This window comes from Rhinatrema bivittatum, chromosome 4 (assembly GCF_901001135.1).
Source record: "Rhinatrema bivittatum chromosome 4, aRhiBiv1.1, whole genome shotgun sequence".
In the NCBI taxonomy this organism is placed as follows: Eukaryota; Metazoa; Chordata; class Amphibia; order Gymnophiona; family Rhinatrematidae; genus Rhinatrema; species Rhinatrema bivittatum.
The window spans coordinates 228,613,564-228,640,841 of NC_042618.1; the positions used below are offsets into that span (position 1 = coordinate 228,613,564).

General features: G+C 43.8%; 1 protein-coding gene across 18 annotated transcripts in view; it reads left to right on the forward strand.

Annotated features, from left to right (window-relative positions):
- Window positions 1-5,519: 5,519 nt before the first annotated feature.
- The window catches only part of MICAL3 (microtubule associated monooxygenase, calponin and LIM domain containing 3), a 756,715-nt gene continuing 734,956 nt past the window's right edge, over window positions 5,520-27,278 (forward strand). For all 18 annotated transcript variants that reach the window (XM_029599822.1, XM_029599821.1, XM_029599828.1 and 15 more), the window contains exon 1: window positions 5,520-5,772. The gene's annotated coding sequence lies outside the window, so the exon portion shown is untranslated. The remainder of the gene's footprint in view (window positions 5,773-27,278) is intronic.

Below are 27,278 nucleotides of genomic sequence, written 5' to 3' on the forward strand. Positions count from 1 at the left end.
TCAAGCATTCATTAAGTACATTCAGTTTATGAAAGGATCACAAAAGGTTCTCAAAGAAAAAAAGCCTTGCTCTACTCCAGTTTCTCCTAGTGACAGATTATAGAATAAATAATCATATTCAAAACCAAAGTTGGCTTTGCTCTTGATTGGCACACTTAAGAATAAAATGGACACAAAGTTATCGTCTAGAAATGAATAGAAATATGTGGTTAAATATAGATGCAAAAGGTCCTGAATCAAATTCTGGAACCATTTTTGTATTCACACTTTTTATGCAGACTTGCTAAGTGGTAAACATGAATAACCCCCAAACCTTACCAGTATAGATGGCATAGAGACATCTTCCCCATAGTTCTTGCTCTCCTGTTTCACTGCATTAGGCCGTTCCCACCTTGAAATTTACATCATGGACTAGGACTCTCCATTATGACATCACTAATGTCCGCATCCAAAGAGAAAGAGCTTGCAAAAGGTCTGCCATTCTCCATGGGGACCACCAGAATAGGAGTAGTCACTGCCTCTCTAGGAAACCTGGAATAAATAGTACTACATCCCTGACCTCTTTTAAGGAAGATAGACAGAGCCCAAAACCTGTGAATGACCAAAGACAAAGAAATACTGAAGAGCTGATGGAAGCACCAGATCTTTATAAGGGGAGTGGTCAGCTTTGAACTTTGTTTTTCTCTGTCTCCATCTGCTGGCAGGAGGTCTGGTCTGGCATAGACAACAAGGGAGTAGCATCTTCCACTCCAATACCCTGACCTACTGGAAGGAGAAGCTGGTAGCTAGGGGACAGGAGTGTGAACGCAAGAGGCAGTGGGTATGCAGCAGAGGAAAAGAGTGTGCATCCTCTGTAGTGCTATCAGCATCAACAGCACCCTGTCAGCTATTACTTCCTTCCCTCTTTACCTCCTGCCCACCAAGGACACCATAGGATGGGCCATAGTTTCAGCAGTTGGCAGCAGACAGCAGCATCCCATCCCAAAGGAGACCCCATGCACAAACCTCAGTTAAACAGTACCTTGCAAAACCCTCTAAGATCACAGAAACAGATCACTTGACATATTGGGCATACATGATTGCAGTTTGGTCATTTTTTTTTTTCCTGACCACCAACCAGAAAGCCTAGTGAATGGGTATTCAATGGCAGGGGATATTATGTATCCACATTGGTGCCAATTGCGAGAAGAGTAGATAGAAAGGTTAGTCTTCATTAAGATGAATCCTTACTCAGTTAGGTTCCCTTGAATATCAATGCGAGTGCCAGGAGAACTGAGAGCACAGCTACACCAACTAATGTCCACGGATTTAACCCTCAGCGCTTTTCTTGTTATCACCATTGTTGCTGCCTGGCCTATTGGTTGCACAGGAGTATTTTGGCCCCAAGAACATACAAACAAAAAGGGAGGGGGTAGGGGAACCTCCTCCTCCCCTCCCCAAATCTGGACTATAAGTACCTGCGTGCAGGGGGAGTAAAACCAGGACTGGATCAACCTGTCCTGAAAATCTGGAGCTGGTTGGCAACCCTGGATATGGGGTAACAATGTTGGTCTGTATGTGTGTCTGTCTATGTCTGGATGTCTGTTTTACTCTCTGCTGGTCTGGGTGTGGGGTGTCTGTTTCTCTATGTATGTGTGAGTTTATAACCTTTCAGCAACTTGGAGAGAAACAAAATGGGGGCTTTGGATCAGTAGTTGGCAGTGTGGCTGCCTGGTGAATACCCTTCATCTGTGTGTGTGTATACAAATAAAACCCATCTTGGAGGGCTCCAACCAATTGCATGAATGGAAGGGGGGGCTGCGGCTCCAAAAACTTGCTCACCCTGGCCAAGGCTACTTTGTGCCACAGAACTGATAAATAAGTAGATGTTGATATAGATAAATGAAAGCATTAGGTTCCTGGTCTTGTGCTTATAGAATATCTTTGTTGAGGCCATTACTAGAGCTTTGCAAAGTTAGAAAGAGGGGCATGTTTTCCACATATGAGAGAGAGAGAGAGAGAGAGAGAACGAGAGACTAACTGTAGGGACCTCATAGTAGTTAGGTACTGTATTTATATCTCTATATGAGGCCCACCTAATTACTCGAGGTGAGGTTTAGGTATTATTTATTTATTTATTTATTTATTTATTTATTTATTTAAACTCTCTTATATATCGATGGCCGTTCGCACATCGCATCGGTTCACAATGAACAAAAACCTTTGGGCGGCGCCCTTACATATATTAGTGTAGGGGTTAAGGGCCACTTTGACATTCAGAGTGAGACGTATGAACAGAACAGTGCACTCTTATGAAGATTTGATGTCCTTTGGAGTGAGGAAATTGGCCCAAAGATGACATTTGTGCAATGTTCTCTCAACCTAGCTTGAATCAAGCAAAAAACCCATAACGCACCTTGGAAAATAACCCTCTATGTTTGAACTTGGGATTTTTATCACCTTTCCTCAGTTGATGCTAGAGTTGCATTCCAGTTACCCTACCCTTCAAGGGGTGGGGATTGTAGAGAATGAGTGGTGTTGCAGAAGAAAGAAGACCAACTAGGAGGAACAAAATGGACAAGGAGACTATAATTTTTTTGACCCTGACTGTCTATTTGTGATGTTGTTTCTCATGTTCACTATTCTTGCTTGGATCTTTATTTTTAAGTTCAAATAAAGTTTTTTTTAAATTTTGAACACTACTTGGATTCAAGACTATTTTATTTTTCTCCTGCTATTCAGTGGTGAATAGACAGTGAGTTGAATGACTGGTACTGGATATTATTTTTTCTTTTCTCTTCCTTGGTCTTTTGTGGTTTTTCCTGCCCTTTCACAGCATCACCCAAGTGAATCATGGGGTCATGAGGACTGAACTTACTGACTGGTCCAGGAAGTGAATCTTCCCCACCACCAGACAAACTCAGGCAAACCATAGCTCCTCGCTGAAGTTAAACAACCAAACACAGATCCTACTACATTTGCATACACTGGAGACTGTTGGATTTGTGGACCCTTAGGCCAAGGTAGACTTGATGCAACCTGCAGGGAGGAGCCCTGTAGGTCCCCACCATTGGCAGGCAGAGCCAGATGAGGCAGAGGCCCAACTGGAGCTTCTCCTTTACCAGCCCACATTCCCTTGGGTTGAGCCTTTGGGTGCCAGGGCTAGCAGGTCTTAGGCGGGGGTCTCTGCTGATGGAGGAGAGATCTGTCGATGTTGCTGGGTCGGAGTGGACATGTCAGGAGAGTCCAGTAGCAGGCAGTTGTCGGTGGCGGTCAGCAGTCAGAAGAATCCAGGGACAGGCACTGGTCAGTGGCAGGCAGCAGTCAAGAGAATCCAGAAGTCAGGCCAAGGTCAGCACAAGAGTATCTGTCTGAAGGGAAGGATGGACAGATAGGCAGGGCAGGAGGATGAAAATAAGAATAGGCAGGTAGCAAGGAGATGAAGATAACTGAAGAACTGTAGACAAGGATGCTGGAACTGAAGACAAAGATCACAGGAACTGAAGATGAAGAATGCAGAAGCAACTCGCACTACTAAACAATAGGAAGACCTGTTGTCGAGGCAAGGATGAGATGAACAGGAGGGCCTTATATAGGCCTACTGGTATGAGGTCATCAAGGGGCACGCAGGGCTTTTCCCACCGTGGGCCTTTTAAATGGCATGATACCGGGTGCATGTGCACCTAGAGGAGGCCCAAGAATTGGCAGTTTCCTGCTCGACAAGGCATGTCACGCTGCGCAAGAGAGGGGGAAAGGCCAGCATCATCAGGGAATGTCGATTGAGGCTTAGCCTGAGGGGTAAGTGCGGTGGTTCGCGGGGGAAACTCGTGGACCATCAAATACAACAGAGACAGTATATGCTAATTTACCTCATGCATATTCATTATGGATATCCAGAAAACCTGACTGGCTAAGAGTTCCCCAGGACAGATTTGGGAAGCCCTGCTCTAAATTATCAGTTGGCATTCCCATCTAAAGTAATGGACTTCCATGTGTTGCTTAACCCCTGATCTGTCCATCAGCAATAACGGAGAATCAACATACATTGTGGCGGAACTATGTAAGTTATGTAGGCAAGTGCATGATAGCATGAGGAACATATACATTAGGGGTGTGCATTCGGATTGACCGCATTAGTAAAACGCAACTCATATTTTTTTTTTACTTAAAAAATTGATTCGACATAAACGATTGGATTTCCCACATATCGAACATAGATATGTTCGATATGTGGGAAATCGCGATTGTTGAGCCAAAATAAAAATATAAACCCCCTCACCCTCCTTAATCCCCCCCCCCCGCCTTACCACAACTCCCTGGTGATGGAGCGAGGAGTGAGGACGCCATTTCTGCAATCCTTGGCGAGAAGCATGTGACGTCGGCGGCACGTCGAGTGACGCCGGCGTCACGTGATTCCCGGCTCGTTCGCGCCGAACGAGCCGTCCGGCGCAAACTTGCCGGGAATCACGTGACGTCGCGTCTGAGTGACGCGGCGCCACGTGATTCCCGGCGAGTTTGCGCCGGACGGCTCGTTCGGCCCAAAAAGAACTTTTGGCCAGCTTGGGGGGGTCAGGAGGCCCCCCCAAGCTGGCCAAAAGTTCTTTTTGGGCCGAACAAGCCGTCCGGCGCGAACTTGCCGGGAATCACGTGACGTCGCGTCAGTGACGCGGCGCCACGTGATTCCCGGCGAGTTCGCGCCGGACGGCTCGTTCGGCCCAAAAAGAACTTTTGGCCAGCTTGGGGGGGTCAGGAGGCCCCCCCAAGCTGGCCAAAAGTTCTTTTTGGGCCGAACGAGCCGTCCGGCGCGAACGAGCTGGGAATCACGTGACGCCGCGTCACTCGACGTGCCACCGACGTCACATGCTTCTCGCCAAGGATTGCAGAAATGACGTCCTCACTCCTCGCTCGATCACCAGGGAGTTGTGGTAAGTCTGGGGGGGGGGATTAAGGAGGGTGAGGGGGTTTAAATTTTTTTTTTGCACATATGTACATATACCCAACTCATTGGATTTTTTTTATGTCCATATTGGCCGCAAGTGGGACCCCCTTTCGGACATAAAAAATATGAACATAAAATTTTGCTCTGCACATCCCTAATATACATTATTGAACAATAGCTTTCATGTTAGGATTAAAAGGTTAAACATATGTTTGGAACAAAATGCATATGGAGAGAGTGAGCCAGTGAGACCCAAAAGAGATGATTAGCTTTGGCTGGCAGTGCTACTATTTGATGGATCTGCCAAAATATGCAAACAACTGGTAGAAATCAGGTTCTGTAGTGTAATAATGCTACTCACAGTTGGGTAGTTCATAGCTTTTCCCAGGGCATTGTTTGCATTTCTATACTGCAATCAAAAGGCTAATGAGTCTTGGAAACAGCAGAAAATGACATGCAAGGATCCATGATAATTGCACTGCTAAGAGGACAGATCCTATGGAAGTAAGCTTTCTGCTGCTGATACACAGATTAGCAAAGGAGAAGGGAGTGGGGGAGGCGGGCGTTTATCTGCTGTCGGCAGCTGTGGTAGGAGGAGCTGCAGTCTGAAATCAGCAGCCAGATCCTTTGCTTGACCTTGGGCGATACAGCTACGACAGACATTGAAATATATGCAAGACCGCTCATGAACCTGCAGTCTTCTTTTTCCAGCAAGGAAAGCGTTAAACCATGACCTCTGAGACCAGGGCTGCTGCTCCCATCAATCAATTCTGAAAACAACTAGGGGGGAGAGAAACGTGATCTACTACATAGGGAGGGCTCTGCTTCTGCATGCTGGATCCCTCTTAATCCTTGTGAGTACCCAAGAGCATGCAGTTTTCAATGAATGTTTTGTCAGTTGCGGACAAGTCTTGGTTGTGGCTTGTCTTGATTTAGGGGTCCTGAAAATGGCGTACCAGCACAACAAAGAAATCTGCCTGCTGTTTCTTGTGAACTAGCTTTCCTTACATCACACATCTCTATTACGGAAGACATTCTAATTTCTGATCTGAGGATCCAGAGCAAATCCCTATGTTATAATGTGTGTATATTATATAGCAGATTCTAGTGTTCTGCTCTGTAATGAGTGTCTCAGTAGTCCGGTATAGGTGGGGCATTTCTGAAGTAGGAAAGCAGCGGTAAAGGCAGAGCTCATTTGCCAGCTGGATCTTTGCTGAGTTTAGGAACAGGTTGTGCTGTTTCACAGGGACCCAACTGCTTGGAACTGCCACCTTTTCATGTGAATACGATTTAAGATGTTTCCCCTCTGAGCTTGTTGCATAGGAAATGAAATGGAGCAACAATGGTCATAATTCCGATCTACCTTTAGTTTTTGTATCAAGAAGGAGGTACGAGGCATTTGAGATGAATTTGGGGTCTTTGAAATCGGGACTTCAAGGAATGCATAGGGAAGCTTTCTATGGTGAATTTGAGTTATTGGTCTCAGTGATGAGCTTTGAGTTTGGGGCGTTAGTCTCAAGGCTGATCTTATACTTCAGTAAGGTTAAATTTTGAAGAGGCAGAGGATTATGGCATTAGCTTAAGATTTAGAAGTGTTTTTTATGGTTAATTAAATAGAAGTTGAAAACCTTAAAATTTGGGCAAAATATAGAGTAGAGATCACCGATAGAATGTACTGTTCTTATCTAGTCAGTATGTATAAGCCACCAGTACATTCATTTGTATCCGCAGTAGCTTTTGGGGTCACAAGGACATTGGGGGTCTATCGAGGCTTCCCAAACCTGTCCTGGGGACTCCACAGCCAGTTGGCTTTTCAGGTTATCCACAATGAATGTGCTTATATGGAGTCTCCACGACATGCAGATTTGTCTTGTGCATATTCATTGTGGCTGTACTAACAACGCAATTGGCTGTGGGGTCCCCAGGACAGGTTTGGGAAGCCCTCGCCCTAAGTGCCGGAAATTGGTTTTGGCTATCCTACAATTTAAAGCCGGGGAAACTTGTTGCTACTGAATGCATCCCTGCGCTGGCCATGTGTGACTAATGTTAGTTTTATTTGGGTGTCTGTATCCCATTTATTTTATCCAAAATAGTTTTTGAAAAAATCTTTATTTCTTTTGTAAAGTGAGCTGCTGTGTTTCCTTTGAACATGTCGTGTTTTGTCAATTTTGGTGTTATATGAGAAATGGAACTTTCTAGTTGTTTCTCCTATCTTTTCATCCTCGTCTTTTTTTTTTTTAATTTTTGCTTCTGTCTGTGTCATTTCTTAACCTTTTTTTTTTCCCCTTTTTAAAAAAAAATTAAAAAAATCTTTACCCCAATTATGATGGAAATGGTAATTGAATTGCAGAGCCCGGGAGGCAAGTCCAACATGAAGCAGCAGAAGGGAGAACCAAACATTTGAAATGACTGTTACGCTGATGGGAAAACTGTCCCGGGGGCATATATATATTACATTTTATTTTATTTATATTCCACCTTTTAACCACGTCAAAGCGGATTACATTCAGGTACTATGGTTATTTCCCTGTCCCCACAGGACTCGCAATCTGAGTTTGTATCTGAGGCAATGGAGGGTGAAGTGTCTTGCCCAAGATCACAAGGAGCGGCAGTGGTTTTGTTGGTGTCAATGGGGGGGGAAAGCAAAATACTTGTTCAGATAATGGCGTTTTCAATACAAAAGAAGCTTTATGCATTTTATTTTTAACATGTCTTGCATCAACTCCAATAAAGGATTCTTTTTTTCCTGTGCAAATGATAAGAAATTAAATATATTAGAATACAGAGACAGAGAAATAAGACCCAAAAAGAAAGCAATAGATTAAAAAAAAAAAAAAAAAAAAAAAGCAGTCTTATATTGGAAGAATCTAGTTTGTACAACTGCCTAGCCAGTGGAAGAGAGATTGCATCTGACTGTCAGGAAATGACTAATGAATTTGTTTATGCCAAGAATCAAGCTGGGAACCTGTATCTCCAAAAGCAGTAGTTCACTTACCTTACTTTTATTTTGCCATGCATTTTTTTTTTTGTGTGTGTGTTAGAATAAACTCTTCGCAGCTCCCTGGCCAAAAGGCACAACTGTATGTGGAAATTCCCTCACCTCATGGAGACAATTTGTCTCAGATTTCTGGGATAACCACAAAATATAAACTAGCAGGACCCCTTGCCATTGAAGGTTAATACAACCAGTTCGAGGGAGGAAACAAACAAAAGAACAAATATAAAAAGACTCAAGAGTATATCAATTTAACAAGGGTAGTGGTATCAGAAATCAATTTACTAGGAGTCAAATCTCCTGACGTGTGTCCTCAATGGGCTTTAGACAGACTCGTTCACCCTGGTACTTATCTAAAAAATCTGCTGGGTTCCATATATAATCTGGCAATTGTTGGTGCAAGCATTTTGATATGAGAGCTGTTGTCTTATGGAGCCCAGCAGTCTTTTCAAATAAGTACCAGTTCTTGTTTTTGGAGGTTTTGTGGAGCAAAATATGACTTGAGATAAGCTGGTAACCGAGGCTCAAGACAGTGGATTTGACTTCCAGCAAATTGATTTCTGATACCACTCCCCTGTTAAACTCACACATTCTTCTATTTGTTCTTTTGAGTGTTTGTTCCCTCATTCTAATTGGTTTTGTCAGGTTTCTAGGAGACTGGCAGTATTTGGAGGAAATTTAAATTTACTTTGCCTTCCATTCTTCTTCTTCTTTCCTGTGTGTCTCCCTAAAAGCAAGGCTGTATCTTGTATCACTTGAATATAGGAAGAGGGTATTTATTTACAGTTCTTATAGGCCATTCTGATCTATTGCTGGGAAAAGTGGATTACAGTTAACAAAAAAATAAAATAAACCATTGCATTAACCAAAACATAGAACCATCATAGCTGCGGCAGAAGCCTTGGCCTATGAAGTTGTTCCTTGCTGGTGGGTGTTTTGGACCTCTGTTGGCCGTAAGGCTCAGCACCTTCTGGTTTGTTGGCACTCTGTTGTGGATCAGTGCTTGTGGACTGCTAAACTTGTTTCTCCCTGCTCCCTTTGACTAACTCGTTCATTTCTAGCCTGGCACCTAGGGTAGGGATGGTATCTCTTCTTGCAGCCCAGGACAGCAAACGAATCCTACAAGCCGATGCAGTACCGTGTGCTGGTTGCAGCGCACAGCTCAATGCGTGATTGGACACGCGTTTCGGATGTGCGTCTGTAACCCCCAATGCAAAACAGGGGTTAGCTTGTCCAAAACATGCATCCAATCACGCACATAGATAATAGCGCTCATCACGTGTAAATGCATGTTGATGAGGCTATTATCTATTCCTCTCAATGCCAAAAAAATGTGCGTCTGACGTGCACATTTTTATTCGGCAAAATTAACGCCTGCCCTAAGCAGCCGTTATTTTTGGAGGACCCAAAAACTGTACAAAAAGCAAACTACTGCTTTTCTGTACTTCTTCTAACTTAATATCGTGGCGATATTATTGAGCGTCCATTTTCCTAACCTGTGGCTGTGCACAGGTTAGGAAAATGGACCCACTGACAGCCACCTGTCCTGGACGCCCGCTGCAGAGGAGGCGCTGGGGCGCACAATTTCCCCTAGCGCCTCCTTTTTCCCCACGGCAGCCCATTTGCATTTTGCATTGGGTGCCCCAGAGAGTTGGATCGACGCACATTAAGGGAGCGGGCACTCAATCGTGAGCGCCCGTTTAACACGCACCAATATTGCATCGGCCTGGTAATGTTTTCGTAAGCCTTCTGTCTCAGGTCTGTAATTGGGTGCCAGTATTTCGATGAAGCCTTGGATTTTAGAGCTGTAATTCAGCCATGTATGTATTTGTGTATAATTTTTTTTTATTTTTTTTTTTTACTTTTATTTGTTTTATTACAAGTTAGGTGATCTAAAATAGCTTCTAGATATTTACACTCCAGCTCATCTATGAATTGAAGGCATCAAGATCAATTACCAAGATTTATCTCCATGTATTCACCTTATAATTTGATAAAAACGAAGTGGAAATAAAATGTGTATCTTTTTTATAACATCCTAAGAAGTGATTTTCTTTCACGTCCATAAAAAATAAATGCTTTAGCCGTTGTGAAAGGGTATTTTACACTGAATTAAGCAATTTTAGATTGACTGGTTTAGCTACCAATTCAAAAGCATTTTACCATATGCACAAATGGTGACCATATGGTTGCATAGTTTTCATATTTTCTCTAGTGGACATGGCTGTTTTGAAAAGCAAGCATTTCCTGAATCTTAGCTATATAATCCATTATATTTGGCATTTGTTCTTCCCCCCCCGCCCCCCCCCCCCAAACTCTACAGCCACAATTCTGGGTGCTAATAAAAATTCTGATTAATGCAGTATGTGTACGCAGTTCTCCTGGGGAAAATCTGCACAATGCAGAATTTCTTTTCCCACGCATTATTTGCAGGAATGAACTCCCCAAGTGTGACAACCTAGAGAGCAGAAAGAGGAAGTGGCCCTGCAGGTAAGAGGAGAAAATGGTGACATCTGCTCTGTGAGGCTTTCCAACAGCGAGAGCACCACACTTCTCAAAATCCTATACTAGTAGTGTCTCGAACAGTGCGGGAACGCGAACACCATGCAGCTCAAGCTGTCTGAGAGCTGCACAGTGCAGGATGATGAAGCACTAGTTCCCCCCGCTCCCCCCCCCCCCATCTGTAAATCTGTAAGCTTGCAGCACCACAGATGTCGGACAACTACACCTGCACCTCTTCTTTCTGCCAGCTGTCTGTTGTCACATTGCAGGAGTGAACTCGTGCAAATGCCCCTTCCTGCAATTAAGAGCCACAGGGGCAGGAAGATGATCTGCTGCTGTTCTTAGACAGTGCTCACAGCAGTGAGCAGGAGAGAAAGGGACAGGAGGAAGGGCTGATGGAGGCAGGTGAGGGGGGGGGGGCGGCGAGACTGGGGATGAAGTTTTGAGGATGGGCGAGGAGGGACATTTGCAGGACAGATGAGCTGGAAAGGACCCAGTTGGTAGGAAAGAGAATATATGGGAAAGGGGGGGGGGGGGGACAAAAAAAATTTGAAGGATGAGCTTGGGGGATGAAGGGGTAAGACTGTTGTGGGTGGAAGGTAGTGAGCTGAGGAAAGAGCGATCTGCCTTCTGGATAGGGCATATGGTTGTGGGGAATTTTTAGTTTGGCAGTTTGCACAGCCCAAGAAGAACTGCTGGCACAACAACTATGTCGCTGCAAATATTGGCAGCTACAAGAAGTCTGTGCTGCCCTTGCACTCTAGGGACTGCTAAAATAAAATCCCCTAAAAGCAGGAGTCATAGTTAAGTTGCACTATTACTGTCCTCTAGAGCAGTGGTTCTCAGCCTTTTTTCTGTTGGAACACACCTGTCAGATGGTTCTCACATGCATGACACACAATGAACACATGTCTATCACGGGGCTAAATGTAAACATGCACTCTGCATCCACAGAACCACCCCGACCCCCAACAATGGGTGCAGAACAGAGCTAGGACATTCCCTGACCAACTCACTATCCAAAAAAGATATTCTAGTGTCACCTCAGTTACAGCAACACAAACTCCCTCTACTATCAGGGGCAATAGCCGTTCCCATCCAGGTTTGAACGTACTGACAGCCCAGGTGGCAATGGCAGCAATGGAAAGATGTCTGCCTGTCTCGCTGGGGTGAAAGGAGAGCAAAAGAAGAGCAACCAGGCCAGTGGGAGTGCGGGGGACACCTGCTGGTGCTTGGGGACACACTGGTGTGCCGGGACACACCGGCTGAGAATGGCTGCTCTAGAGCAAGGGGTGCTCAAACCGGTCCTACGGGCTCCCTCAGCCAGTCGGGTTGTCAGGATATACCTAATGAATATGCATGAGAGAGATTTGCATACACAGGAGGTAGAGCGTGCAAATCTCATGCATATTCAGTAGGGATATGCTTAAAACCTGACCATCTGGGGGGGGGGGGGGGGGGGCCTCATAGGACTGGTTTGAGCACCTCTGCTCTAGGGGGAAGTTTGCATCAAATTGTTAAAGTTCTACCTCAGATTAAAAAAAAATGTTATTTTGAAGTTTAAATTAATTGCTACTTGGATAATGATTGAGGTTAATTATTTTGATGACTGTATGCAAAGTTTTGTAGAGTTTCTCCAGGAATAACTTGGTGCTTTGAGAGGCTTTTAACTTTAGTTTTTGGTTGTAGGTAGCTTGGGGGGGGGGGGGGGACAAAACATGATATAGTCTGGAAAATGCTTGGGCCTAGTATTCTTTCAGCCAGCATGACAGGCTAAGGATCCAACAGTTACTTGTATAGTCTGACCAAAATGAATCAGTGGCCAGTACTCGTGTAAATCTCAGGATCTAAACAGTAATGTTTTTATGTTCTCTTACGGCCCATAAATTTCTCGGCAGAGATAGTTGAGATGACCAGCCTTCATTGGTAGTCTCAGATAGTAGTATTTTTATCTGTAACCCTTCCTTAGAGTATGAATCGGATACAGAGGGGAACATTTAAAGTTATCTATAAGCTCTTTGGGGCAGGGACCCTGGCTAGCTTTTTCTCATCTTCCCATCCCAAGGTGTAGGTCCTTCAGACTAGGGGTAGAAAGGAGTCCTCTCTGGTACCACTGGGTGGCTGACTTTCCCTCATTGTACTGTGAGCTGTGCATTATGTGCCAAACAAACCACACTTGGACCACGTAGGCAGTTTCCTAAATAAATCTTTACTGAATCAGTTTCATTGACTGGCTCAGTTTCTTCTGTACTTTTTCCAATTACAGCTCCTTTCTCCTCTATCTGTGCATTAGTGTTTATTAAGCCAAGGATCCATCCACCCTTCTGGATTAGATTGTGCAGTGGTCCCTCTGGGCATGTCGTCGTCCCCCCCCCCCCCCCCCCTGGCTGGACGGGAAACCCCTCCCGATGGCACAGAAATCTATCTTGGCACAGAATTTAATGTCTCTATCCCTCAGGGCTCTGGTAGATGCCGGATGGGGGGATCCTCCCTTTAATGTGGATCTTTATTCACAGTAGATTAATCTTCTGGTGGGATCCCAGGTGGTAGGAATCCTTGGCGGACTGCAGGATTTGCCAGTCCCCTGGATGGGCAGGAAGAGGGGCAGAAACACACTTCCTCCCAGATGTTGTAAAAACAAAATCTTCTTTCCCTAACTTAGATGATCAGGAAATCCTCTGCAGCAGGTCACTACACCTGCTTCCTCACTGAGGCTCAAACGGAGGGGGCAGATCTTCCCTAAACACTGGGCGTCTTCAGCTCAGGGTTCCCCAGACCCAGGCTTCCAGCAGGGCTCCTCTAAATAAATGTTCAAAATCCCAAAATAGTCCCAGAGCAGCCACTCTGCACCTCGTGAGGAGAGTGCAGCAGCGGAGCCCTTTGGCCTGTCCAGGAGGGGTCTCGGAGGGTTTGTGAGGCTCCAGGTAGTCCCAAATTCAATTTAGGAATAAGACCACCCTCTCTCTGATGTCCAAATAGTACTGCCCCCAGAGCCTGTGTCCGAGCTCTGCTATAAAGCCTCAGGACCAAGGGTATCCATTACGGCTCCGCCAGTGGGAGGCCCATCCCCTAATCATCTCTCTAACCACATTAGGCTGTTACAGCGCCTAATAGTAACCCGAGAAGTGGTCTGGGTTAGGTATCAAACTAGGGGCCCCCTAAAAGGGCACAGGATGGATGTGGGAGGTGAGCAAAATGTTTCGGGTTGACACAATCTACTGTAATTGAAGTTGTATTGCAGCTTTTTAAAATGTACCACTTTTTTTTTTTTTGGCAGGGGAAATAGGTAAAAATATTAGAGAAGGAATAAGGGGATGTGAAACATCGTAGCAGGGTTCTCGGTGCCACATGCTAGGACCCCCCAGATACCACCTTGACTTATCCCCGGCTTACCTTTTTAGTTGGGTTCAATAAAACATTTAGTTTCTCTACATTAATGGCGGGGGTGGAAAGGAAATAGAATAAAAAAAAAAGGTTACTAAGAGCCAAGTGAAACAGATAAGTATGTGAGAGAGAGAAAAAAAATGCGAAAGCTTGCTGGGCAGACTGGATGGGCCGTTTGGTCTTCTTCTGCCGTCATTTCTATGTTTCTATAAGTTTTAAACTATGATCTTGAGTATAGGATGATCTAGTGTCCGCAGAGAAGCTGAGCTAGTCCTGGTTTTACCCCATTAGAAAGCATGAAGATAATTCTGTTTTTATTTTTTCCTGAAAAGCTCATTACATGCATACAATGAAAGTAAATCCAGGACAGTTTCAACTTCTCCCTTTTTTTTTCACGTAGAGCTGCAAGGTCACTGTATTTCCAGGCAGCATGAAGTGGTGAAGAAATCCCAACAGATGTCAGGATCGCATAGCCGGCTTCCACCTAGTCATTTCAGAAGAAATATTTTGCTTTTTAAAAGGTGCCAGAGAGAGAGAAACTGGACCCCAGCAAACATTGTATTGTCCCTTGCTGTCCCCCACTCTCTCCCTCTCTCTAATTGGAGTGATAGACGCAGCCAGAGTAATCATACTTGCAACGCAGGGCGCCCTCTTTTTCCTCTGAATGTGCTGTACAGAAAAGATCCTTGCAGCTGTTTTCAGCTCTGGTATTTCCTATGTCTTTCTGCTGTTTCTTCTTGGCTCTTTTCTCCATGTTTTGATATATTATGCTTTCAGAATCACATGAGGAAGGCCAGTTGCTCAGCTTTCTGATTATAAGCGAGAGAATTACCACCTCTTGTTACATATTTGGGTGGGGAAGATCAGGATTAGCATATTTCATCACTGACTGCTGAGTTAAGGTCAACCCTGGCCTCCAATCACCCCCTCCAACGGCCTCCCTCATTCACACTAGCTCATCCCTTACCAATTCCAGATGCACTTAGGGTCACATTCTAGCAAACATTTCTGTGACTCTCTCATTTCAGTTTCCTGCCAGTCCAGGCTCTTTGTTCAGTTATGTAAGTACAGGAATATGTCTGCATAGCCCAGACACATTAGCTGTTCCTAAAACAAGTAAAGAGTAAGAGGTATGTTTTGAAAGTCATTTCTTTTTTCAGTCAAGAAGTAGGCAGGAATCACCCATGGTGCATGGGTGACATCTGATGGCACGGACACTGAGCCAGCTCTGAGTTCAGAAAAGACTTCACTGAGCATGTGTGAGAGATCCTGCATATGAACACTGCCTCACGATGTTCTCAGTCCATCGTCACCTGAGCTACTGCATGGATGTGCCCAGTCTCTCTAAAAAAAATTTTTAGTTTTGACCTTATTTACCTCATTGCTTTTCTGTTTTTTGCTGCGGCCTTGGCAGCCCCTCAACTTTTCAGTTGTGGCTAGATGTCTGAGGGCGCAGCAATATTGCAACTGGAAGGTGAAGGCCGGGATGGGTAAGAGCCCAATGCCCTAGCTCAAGGCTGAGCAGTGAAACCATTCCTCTTCTAGGAGTGAAACATCTGACTTTCGTCACAAGAGATGGTGGTGAAATTCTTTCCCCCCCCCCCCCCCTCCTTCCTGCAAGCACAGGAAATCTTCCCCAGCCTCCCCTGCTCCTGTGGCGCTAGTTCCTGGTTAGGGAATGCATGCAGCACAGAAGCCTGCCTTGCCGAAAAGAGCACCAAAATGGCACTAGGAAACCCCTTCAGGGCCGTCGCTCTCTCTCGGAGCTGAAGAATAGATCAGCACAGGGCTCTGCCAGAACAGGGCCCTCAACACTGAGCTAGGAGATAGGCCACGAGGGGCAATGGCCCTGAGACTCCCATGGTGCTGAGCAGTCTGTTTTACCCAGGCCCCAGCATGGAGAACACATTCTGTGGTTCGTTCAGTCTTTCTAGGCACATCGTGCCAAGGCGCCTTCATTTGCACTGGAGTGGAGTGCTGTGACCTATAAGCCCAAGAGATCTACTGCTAAAGGTATGGCACAGAAGGAGGTTTAGCCAGCCGCCAACTAGGGAACAGCGGCGTTTGACAGAAGTCTTCAATACAACGGGCAAGGAAGGGTCTCTCAGCTGGAGCTGTCATAGTGCTAAGTTCCTCCTTGGCTCTCCCAGCAGCCCTTAGTGAGGATGAGCCCATCTGGGTCTCTGAAGAGGTCTTTCCTTCAACTGCCACAGAGGGTCCCTCAACCAGTGGGAGCCCAGCTTTTACAGCTAGTGAAAACTGTTTCCTTAAACCCTGAAAACCAAAGGGGGGAAGCTAGGAACATCTCCTATCCAAGATGGAGGAAGTTTTCCTACACTCGGGCCGATACAGTACAATGCGCTCCGATGGAGCGCACTGTTAACCCTCTATTGGACTCGCGTTTTCGACGCGCTAGCGTTACCCCTTATTCAGTAAGGGGCCGAAAATGCGCGTCCAACCCCCCGAACCTAATAGCGCCCGCAACATGCAAATGCATGTTGATGGCCCTATTAGGTATTCCCGCGCGATTCAGAAAACAAAATGTGCAGCCAAGCCGCACATTTTGCTTTCAGAAATTAGCATCTACCCAAAGGTAGGCGCTAATTTCTTCGGGCACCGGGAAAGTGCACAGAAAAGCAGTAAAAACTGCTTTTCTGTGCACCCTCCCACTTAATATCATGGCGATAGTAAGTCGGAAGTCCCAAAAGTTTCCAAAAGTAAAAAGAAAAATTAAAAAATTTGAAGTTGGCCCGCGGCTGTCAGGTCGAAAACCGGACGCTCAATTTTTCCGGTTTCCGAGCCCGTGGCTGTCAGCGGGCTCGAGATCAGACGCCAGCAAAATTGAGCGTCGGCTGCCAAACCCGCTGACAGCCGCCGCTCCGGTCCAAATGGAGGCGCTAGGGACGTGCTTGTGCCCTAGCACCTCCTTTTGCCTGTTTTTACCGCCGGGCCTAATTTGAATAGTGAATCGCGTGCACAGGAGAGCGGGCGTTCTCCCGCGGACTTTACTGTATCAGCCTGACTGTGGGGCTGCCTAGAGGACCCTCATAGGAATATGTCTCTTCTCAGGCACTTCCAAATTGGGAGGGAGTCCTTGTGCTTAAGTGGTGTATTTTCCTTCTTCAGGGGAGTCCCTTATTGAATCAGAAAGAAAAGGAGGCTTAGTTAATTCTGAATTCCTGCCAGACTTTTCCACCCTCAAACCAGCAGGGGTCTCCTCAGTCACCTTTATTGTCAGGATCTTGGCTCTGAATTTGCCCGTGGTTGAGGGAGGAGGTTTCTATGGGGATTCTTTTGGATCCCCTGCCTAAATTGCTTCAGTATACCCCTCTGCTATTCACAAGTTTTGGATAAGCTGGCAAAAAAAAAAAAAACCAACTCTGTCCAGTGTTAGGAAGGGAAAAAAACCCAAGACTGGACATCTTTATTCCATTCTATTTATAGTTTTATGATTTATTTATTAATAATCACTTGTGATTTATTGGTTTTTATACTTTATTTATTATCTTACCTTCTATTTAGGAATTGCAGGGCTGGTTGTTAATATTTCATGTGCTCTTTGTTCTTAGTATTAAATTTCAACAATAAAATCATAATATCGTTATTATTGTACTTTTATTTGTTTTACAGTTGATTATTTTATTATGTTTGTGAACCATTGTGATGGCTCGTTCCAAACGACGGTATAAAAAGTTTATAAATAAAACTTTGTGCCCTTTCTTTCTTCAGCACTCAGTTGACTCTGCAGCCATTCCAGTGCACAAGCTTCTCAAGGATGTGCAACTGAGGATGTGGCAGACAGACTTCATGCTTTCCAGTGGCCTCAAAAGCTCAAACTAAAGTATAGATAGGGACCTTCATTTTCAGTTAATTTTCTTTTTCCAGGGAATTTCAATGTTATAACGAGAAAAAATTACTTTCTCTGTCAATAAGCAGGGCTGAATTAGCCATGACGTGGGGTGATGTCATCCAGCAGCATTAAATGGACCTTTCTCTCCCAATTCGTAGGGCTCTTGCTCTAGTGAGCATGTGCAAGAATTCCTATGTGGGTGTTGCCTCATGAGTCATTCAGTCATTTTTTTGTATGAGCTGCAGCATGGATTCATACCCTCTCTCTCTGTTATTTTCTTTAATTTTCTGTATTCTTCTTAATATCTTTATTTCTTCAAAGTTAGCAGCGCCCAAACATCACTTTTCAGTGCTACTTAAAAAAAATAAATATCTTCAGGATGTCTCACAAGAAAAAGGCCACAGTAATTGGCTTTGAATACTGTCCATATGATAGAAATATGTCCATCAGTGATAGACATGAAGTTTGTTTCTGCTTTGTCCGACTGAACCATGGCCAGGCCAGCTGTTATCATTGTGGCCAGATGTCCCTGTGCTCCCTCGGTGGTCTATAAAATGGAGGAACTAAATCACTCAGAAGCTGCTGTTCTATTTCCAGAGCACAGCCTCGTCTGCCTCCCCAGGTATGGAGATGAGCAGGGAGCTCCTCCAAAATATCTCCCCCTTTGGCAGAACAAGCTGAAATCTTTGAGTAAGCATAAAAAGTGCATCAAAGAAAAATGCCACTTGGCAGAGCCATCAGTGCAACTAATTGGTGCCAAAAAAACAGAATATCTGCACAATCAATGGACTCCTTGCAGCATTCTGTAGAACATTGGTGCCATCGGAGCAAGGAATGCATCAAATCTAGATGCCAGTGACAATTAGACCAACAGAACAGGCTGTTCAGTCATTCGCACATCATGCACCAATGCTTCCAACACAGCTGTATGCAGCATGACAAGAATTTTGACAGGGGTAGAAGGGGATATGCTTCCCCGGACCACACTAATTACCAGGGTGCTTCACCAATAAAGTTGCTGGCACAAGGATTGTCTGGAACACTAGATCCCCATGTATTCTCTGGTGCCTCTCACAGCCAGCCTCCAAAACAAATTCTATAGAACCTAGTAGATAATATGTATGATTCCATTCTGATATCAGAAGAGAATGTTCCTTTACCCGTGACAAGCCAGAGGGCATGTCTGCCCTTAGACCAAGTTGATGAAAGATTTCTTTATACCTCTAGCAGCTAAGGATAAGGAAGATACCTTCCAACTTCTCCCTGCAAAGTGGTCTAGCCCACAGCTTTCCATTATAGTGGAGTCCAGCCAATCGGATTATGTATATCAGGAGTATACCTCTCAGAGGCAGCAAGGACCCCTTCTCAGTCATTATCTTCATCATAGGGTCTGTGATTGGATTGCTTAAGTCTAACAAGGCCTAAGTCTAACAAGCTTGGCTTAGGATGTATTCAGAAGGTAGGCCTCATTGGACTCTGCGTTCTCACCACTGACCCCTGTATCATGTGACTGCACTACAAGTGTGGGAAAGGAAGAAATAAAACAGATGTGGTGAGAGAAAGTTAGTCACAAGAGGAAAACTTAATTTTCTCTCCCTGGACCATGTTTTGAGAAACTGCATACATTTCTGAAAATATACTTTCAGAAGGGCAGACGAAAAGGGTATATAGAAGCATGGGAGGGAGAAGGACAGAAAGAGAATCCCGAACCTTCAGCTGCTGCCCTCCTAATCGTAAAAAAGTATTTGTACTATGTTATTGCAACTATTGTCTTCATTATTTCTGTATATTATTTTTGCTGTATTGCTTTCTGGAGCATAATTTAGCATTAGTAATAGCACTGTTTATCTTGGAATCTATAGTTGTGCTGACTCAGTGGATGAATGTAACATGAAGTGCTTTGTATAGCAGATCCTGTCAGGAAGGGAGCCTGCAGGATACCGATTTGGGGTTTTTATTAGCAGATCTTGCCAGGGAAGCTGCTTGGGTGACTCTGGTCTTGTGTTTTTACTACATCCACAAAGTATACCTGCAACAAATTTGATGCTGTGAACAGTCTTCTACTGACAGGAGCTATTCCAGATTTTCTTCTAAACATCTCTCCTTTCCTCGGTGTCTCTTATTTCTGAAATGCGCTTTTTTTTTTTTTTCCTTTTTTTTCCAGCTGAACTCATGAAACTATCAAAAGTTGACTGCCTTTTTTTTTTTTTATGCTGCTAAAGATTTTATCTGTCTCTGAATGGTACAATATGAATGTCATTTGTAAGTTTGCCCTGTCCGATTTTTGCTCCAGGAAGAGAAGATGGGAAGTAACGTTTATTGTCCTTTGTGGTGAAAGTCTTTGTTCTGTTAATATTTCGTCTGACAAACCAAGATAAGCAGTCATTCAGGTTCAGGAAGCCATCAACAAGGAAAGCTATGGATTTAAATGGAAATGGTTCCCCATATAGTGTCAAAGTTCCTTGGATCCATTCACTCGCAAACCCAAACAGTTACTGAATTATCTGCTCAGGGAATTTATCGTCATACAATAACAGCTTACCATGTCAAAATCGAAGGTAAGCCAATATCCACTCATCCATTAATATCCAAGTTCATGAATGGTTTATGGAATACTAAACCTCCAGTTGTAAAACTACCTGTTCCATGGGACCTAAATGTGATTCTGGTACCACTGATGAAGCTGCCATTTGAACCACTGATATCTGATTCTCAAGTTTTTAACATGGAAAGTAATATTCCTTTTGTAGCAGTCATATCATCCAGAAAAGTCTGTGAGCTTCAAGCTCTGGTTCATTATCCTCCCTTATATACCATTCTTCTGCAATAGGGTGGTGCTCTGCACACACCCAAAGTTTCTACTAAAAGTACGATCACATTTCCATATTAATCAAGCTATTGTGTTACCTACATTCTGAGACCACAAGACCTTCATATCTTAGACTGTAAAAGAGCCTTGGCTTATTACAAAACAATTACTCTGCCTCATATTCAGGCCTCACAACTATTTGTTTCCTAACAGTCTAGGCATAGCAGTAGCCAAATGCACATTGTCCCAAGTAGCTAGCAGACTGTATAGTGCACTGCTATATGCAAGCAGGCCTACAGATTACTCTATTGAAGCTCAAGTTAGAACCATGGCTGTATCAGTGGCTCATCTACAAGCTGTACCTTTCTAAGACATCTGCAAAGCTGCAACTTGGTTGGCAGTGCACACTTTTTACATCCCATTACTGTCTGGACAATCTCTTAGGAATGACAGTAAATTCAGATAAGCAGTTTTACATAGCCTGTTCATCCACTGGTCTACTCTCTCTCTACAGGAAGCCCTGGTACCTTTTTAGTAAATGCTCCATTGCAACCCTCAGCTTGGGACTCCCCTCATGTCATGGCTAATTCATCTCTGCTTGTCAATGGAATCATGTTGAATACTCCCTCGCTTCACTGGAGAGTTGATTACCTAGTTAGAATTAGCTCTAAAATCAAGTGAGGAGGCTCATGAGACAGCGCCTGTGCAGGAATTCTCGCACACTGTGAATACAGCAAAAGCTCTACAAACTTGGAGAGAAGGGTGTATTCAATGTTGGCAGATTGTTAACCCACATGTCATGACTAGTCATCCTGCTGTCTCCCGAGAGTCTACGAGCAATTGATGATATTTGCTCTTTCAGCAAACAACATTTAAAAGCTCATCTATTCAAGCAGGCTTTTAACCTGTAGAAAGCGCATTGTAACTTGGTGATTGGCATGATATGCAGGTATTTTATTTTTTATCTTATTTTTAAAAAATTTTGTATGATTTTAATTAGCTGTATTTTATGATAGTTTGAAATTTTATGATGATATATCCTGCTTAGCACGATTTCTTCACCATTGGTGGGATATAAGTATTATTAAATAAATTAATAACATTTGTGGTACGCAAACTTGCTGTTCAACTTTATTTTTTTCAGTTTTGTTAAGTCATTTTCTTACTTTTTTTGTTCTAACATTGGAATTCTCAGGAAAAATAAAATAACCTGAAACCAAAAAGTCCCACAATAGTCAGGCCTCCCCAGATTTTAGGATATACCAGGTGCTGCACCTTTCTGTGGTAGTGGAATCTGCTTTGAAATGTGCTAACTGCACTTGTGATCACACTAATGCAACTCCTGGGAAAGATTCAAAAGCATTGGATGTGTTTTGAATAAAAGGTCGTCAAAGGATCTATAATAAGTTCCTGGATTGCATTTCATCAGCTGTACATGGTTCAATATTTGAACAAATTCATGCAAAGCTGAAAAGTTTGACTGGATCATCTGTCAGAGAATAGGCAGATTTCCACTGAGTAGTGGTGGATGTGGAGAAATAGCTGATATACTCAGTGAATGAAGCTTTCAGCTGCTTCTATAGGAGCTGGAATACTCGTGTGGTTGAGAACGAGTAGCCTTTGGGAAGATGTACATAAAGATGTGCCCTGTAGAAAGGACAATTTGTACAGTAGACGTGGCTCTGATAAAAGAGCATCAATCTTCCCTGCAGGCCTTAGCAGCAGCAGTGATGGGTGATCAGCCTCTCCCAGTTCAATGCCAGTAATTTTCTGAAGATATCTCTTCCACTCTTTTTTTTTTTTTTCCCATTGCCTTCAAGCCCCATCCATTCTTCAGCAGGAGCTGGCAAATCAAAAATGTCAGCAAAAGGCCCAGCAACAGACACTGCCTAGGCCCAAGACCAGTTTGATGCCCTTAAGACATACCTCCCCAACTCTGGTGGGGAAATGAAGTACCACAAATATGGAGTAATTATTTATTGAAACTGCCAACTATACAAATTACAGTATTAAGTTTATTAATTAATCAAATTATTGTTGATCAGAGTCTGTTTTAATCGGAGCAAGGATTCATTCTGTTTTTCTAAAATTAGAGATTATCAATCAAAAATGATGAAAAACTAGAGTCCCTTTTGCCATCTGGGTGGCCCCAAGGGTGTTCATAAAATGCTTTGCAGTTGTGGGTGCTCAGCTTCATCAGCAGGGGAGTCTGCATAATCCAATAGCTGGACGATTGGTTGGTGATAGGTCCATTTCCAACAGGAGCTCTGGAGTCCCTCAATGACCTTATAACTTTTCCCGTTGCTGGGCTTCTTGGTCACTTTTCCAATTGTTGAGCCTCTTGGTCAACTTCTCTAAGTCCAACCTGGTTTTGTTTCAAAATTCAGTTCACAGGGGTCTGGATAGACTTGCTTCAGGAAAAAAGTGTTTCTCCCTGTCGAAAGAGCCACATTCCTGATAGGCCTGCTAAAATCTACTCTACAGCAGGACCGAGCATTAGTAAAGCTAGTCCTGGTGCTTCTCTAACAAAGGGCTGCTTTGGTGCATGTGGTTCCTCTGATTTATCTGTACATATGGGGACTGAAGTGGGACCAGTTCAGTCAACCATTATCCCCCAGAGATGGAAAAATCCCGACAGTCTAACGTACATTTTTTGCTGCACATCCTACTGCATCAAATGGCCTCATTTACTGACTCCTCCATCAAGGGGAGGGGGTGCACACTAATGTGGTGTGGACCCAAGGATCATGATCCTTTAGGGGAGTTCTCTGCAAATCTACCTTCTGGAGCTGTGAGGTATTTTATTTTTATTTATTTTTTATTTAACAGTATTTGTAAATCACTTTACAGATTGAAACAATCGCCCAAAGTGAAGAACAAAGTTAACAAACAAACCAAATACAAGATTCACATATTTAAAACATAATCATAAAATGAAAATAATAAAAAAAAAACCCCTGACAGTACATATTTGATCCCAACCCCTATCTAATTCATCCTCCCCCCCCCCCCCACAGCAAATGAAAATTAGTTATCAATCATTGATAGGATACTCTGTAATTGGCATGAATTTCAGACCCAAAATCTATATAACAAAAGGAGCTAATTGTCAACAGAACCATGTCTTAACTTTTTATGGAATTTTGCTAAATTTACTTCTTCTCTCAATTCCAACGGAAGGCTAGTCCATAAACCTGGAATTACAGCTAAAAAAAGATCTATTACACAAACGAGAATGACCAGTTTTTGTTTTTTTTACTGGCGGAAACTGGAGATAACCACTATTTGTTATGCTCTAAAGGTTCTCTCGCACCTTCTCTCAGGAAAAAGAATCTTAATCCAGATGAACAACTAAGTGGCCATGTTCTGCTTAAACAAGCAGTGAGGCACAGGCTCCCTCCAAATCTGGTCACGGGCAAGCCATAACACCCATGTCCAGGTTACCTACCTTCTGGGAATCCAGAATACATTGGTGGAGCACCTCAGCAGAGTGTTGCAACTGCATGAGTGGTCCTTGGATGAAAAGGTCATGGAGAACTTGTTCGGTGACTAGAGAAAACTGGTGATTGACCTGTTTACCTCTGTCAACAGAGGTCAAAGTTTGCTCCATGCATCTGAGCAACTACAAATTAGCTCCCAATGCTTTTTGTGTTAGACTGGAGTGTCCGTGTAATTTCCACATACCTGCTGCTTCCTCTCATTGTCAGGACTGTCTAGGACATAGTGAAGGTAATCCTCATAGCCCCGACATGGTCATGGCAAATGTGGTATCCATATCTCATCCATCTTACAATTCAGTCTCCAATTCCATTGGGAATGTCTCAAATTTATCATATGAGAGTGGCAAGTTCTGCTATCGCAGTATGGACATTGATCGTGCACTATTCTCCTCCTTGCTCCTTTCCAAGGAGGTGGAGGATGTGCTGATTTCTCCCAGGAAGACTCCAATTAAGGAGCGGACTGGGAGGGAACTTCCCAACCCCCTATCCTGCTCTCCCCCTATCCCAGGTTTTTTTGTCTTACCTTTTGCTCCTGCCAGCACAGCGGCAAATGGCCACTGTGCCGGGCGGCTTTAGCCCTGCCCTGCCCCACCCACCGAACTGCCTCACCCCACCCCTGGACCGCACCATTTTTAAGCCCCGGCACTTACACGCATCCTGGGGTTTACGCGCACTGGGGTTTGAAAATCTACCCCTATCTGTTTTGCCCCGATATTAACACCTTAGCACATATTCCATCAAGTGTTTTATCTTGGCACCATTGTGGTATCCCCAGCAGGTGGAAAGGGCTCCTCTCTCTCTCTCTTTTCACCTGGAAAATGTTTCCTGTGCCTGTCATTTTGGCATAGAGTAAGTGAACTACAGGCTCTGGTTTCATATTTGCCATGCCTTCCATTTTTTCATAATTGGCAAGGTTGTAGAACCACCCTAAGTTTCTTCCAGAAATGGTATCTGAGTTCCATATTACTAAAGCTATTGTGCTACCTTCATTCTTTCCAAGATTGCATGCACACTGAGGAAAATGTTCTCTACATACCCTGGACTATAAGAGAGCCCTTGCATATTTAAAGAGAATCGATCCTCATGAGTAAGTGTTTCAACTGTTCATGTCCTTTGATCCTAGTAGATTGGAAAGGGCAGTTGCTAAATAATCTTGGGTATGTATTGGCTGGCTGGCTTGCAGATTTGACTGTCAAGGCTCATCAAGTGAGAACAAATGGCAGTTTCACTGTCTAATCTCAGGGCTACTTCTATTGAAGACATTTGCAAAGCTGCTACTTTATCACCTATGCACATCTTCACATTCCACTAATGTCTGGACCAGTGGTTCTCAACCTTTTTTCGGCCGGGACACAATTGACAGATGGTCCTCACATGCGTGACACACTGAACATGTGACCATCATGGGACTAAATGTAACTATACACTCTGCATCTACAGGAGCCCCCTTGACCCCCAACAATGTGAGCAGAGCAGAACTAGGGCATTACCCATACAACTCACCATACAAAAAAAAATATTCTGGTTCTGATTACATCTCAGTAAAAGTAAAAAAAAAACTCCCTACACAATCAGGCATAATAGCCCTCTTTATGAAAAGACAGTAATTTACCACTAATCCATGTCCTATTGAGAAAACACAACAAATAAGATTGATACAAATGCCTACATGCTAATAAAATAACTCGCCTCGGTCACACACCCAGAACTGACCTTCACCAAGTACAGAAAGACCACAAATTATAAATATGGAGACAGACACTGGAATGGAAAACCTAAAAAACCACTCTGCATGCAGTGCAAACCTGGAGAAATATAGCACCTAACATAGACCCAGGATCTGCAATAATTCCTACAAACTAATCTGCACAAAGTTACATCTGTATTATGGAACACACTCAAACAGTAACAACCCTATCTATGAAAAGGCAACACTACAAATACTAAACCAGGCCCTAAACACTGATATACTTCCTATTAGGAAAACAGAATAAGCCAAACTGCTATAAATCTCCACATAGAAATAATTGTAAAGCTATACTGTTACAAAACAGCTGAAGAAAAGAATAACATTCAACATTAAAAACTCATAAAAATTGTCCAAATATCAATAAAATATTTCAAAACAGCAGACATATCACATAATACCCAATAATTAAAATGGCAGTCAATCAAGAAAAATAAACTTTAAAAACCACCTGTACTTAACTTCTCTAGCAACTCTCCTACTCCTTTCCCTTGCAGGCCAAAAGCATACACCAGAAGCAGCAGTAGCTGCTGAAGCTCTGTCATCATGGTAGGGATGTGCAGAAGGAAAAAATTGTTTTGTTTCGTATTTTGTTTTATGGGGCCACAATTCGTTTCATTAGGGAAAAAAAATTCATTCATTTTCGTTTGCCATTAAAGTCAATGGGGGAAGTATTTGCAGCCTATTTTTGGCTGCAGAATTGGGGTTTTCTTATCAATTCGGATGAAACGTCTGGGGAGCAATCATCAGAACGAGAAAAGAGCTCCAAGGTACTTAGACTGTGGCAAAGTGGCACCAAAGTGGCATGAATAGCCTAAGGCATTGTAAAGGGGCAAAGGGGTACCAGGAGTGGCAAGAGTGCTTTAACAGAGGTGCAAAGCAGCAGCGAGAAAGTGTCAAAAACACACCACAGCTTCAAAAGAGAGCACTGATTAACAGTTGCATGAACCCTCGAAGGCAGCACGACAGGCAAAGTGGCAAGACAAGTGGCATCAACATCCTACAGCACAATGAAGGGGGAACATAGCAAGCAGAAAGAATGTCAGAAAAAAGCACAAGGCGCCAATAAAGGGACAAAGCAGCAGAGAGACTAGCACCAACACACTGAGGAACCATGACAGTGGCAAGAACACCACAAGGAGTAGAGTGAGTTGTCTGGTGTATGGCAGCAAGGCAGAGTGGCAGAAAGTTGATAGGGGCAAGACAGGCTGGCAGAGCGGAGGTAGTCAGGTCGCTGTGGTTTTGATAGGGGAAGACAAGGAGGCAAGACAAGATGAGGCTCAGCCTGCGGATGGTGTTAGGCCAGTAGTAGTGGCCCCTGGTGGCTGGGACCAGGTCTTCTCGGAGTCAGGTTGTTTGTGAATGCAGCCAAAAGTGGGTGGTAAACTCCATCTAAGGCTAAACACCGGCACAAGACCGATAGTCAACAAGTAGTTCAATAAAAAAAAAGTGCAGTAAAAAAAGGCCTGGCTGCCTGGCAGGCACAGCAGCAAAAAAGAACAAATATCTTTCTTTTTCAGCAATAGAAAATTAATTGTAGCAAACTAGCAATTGAATAAAGATTTGAGACACT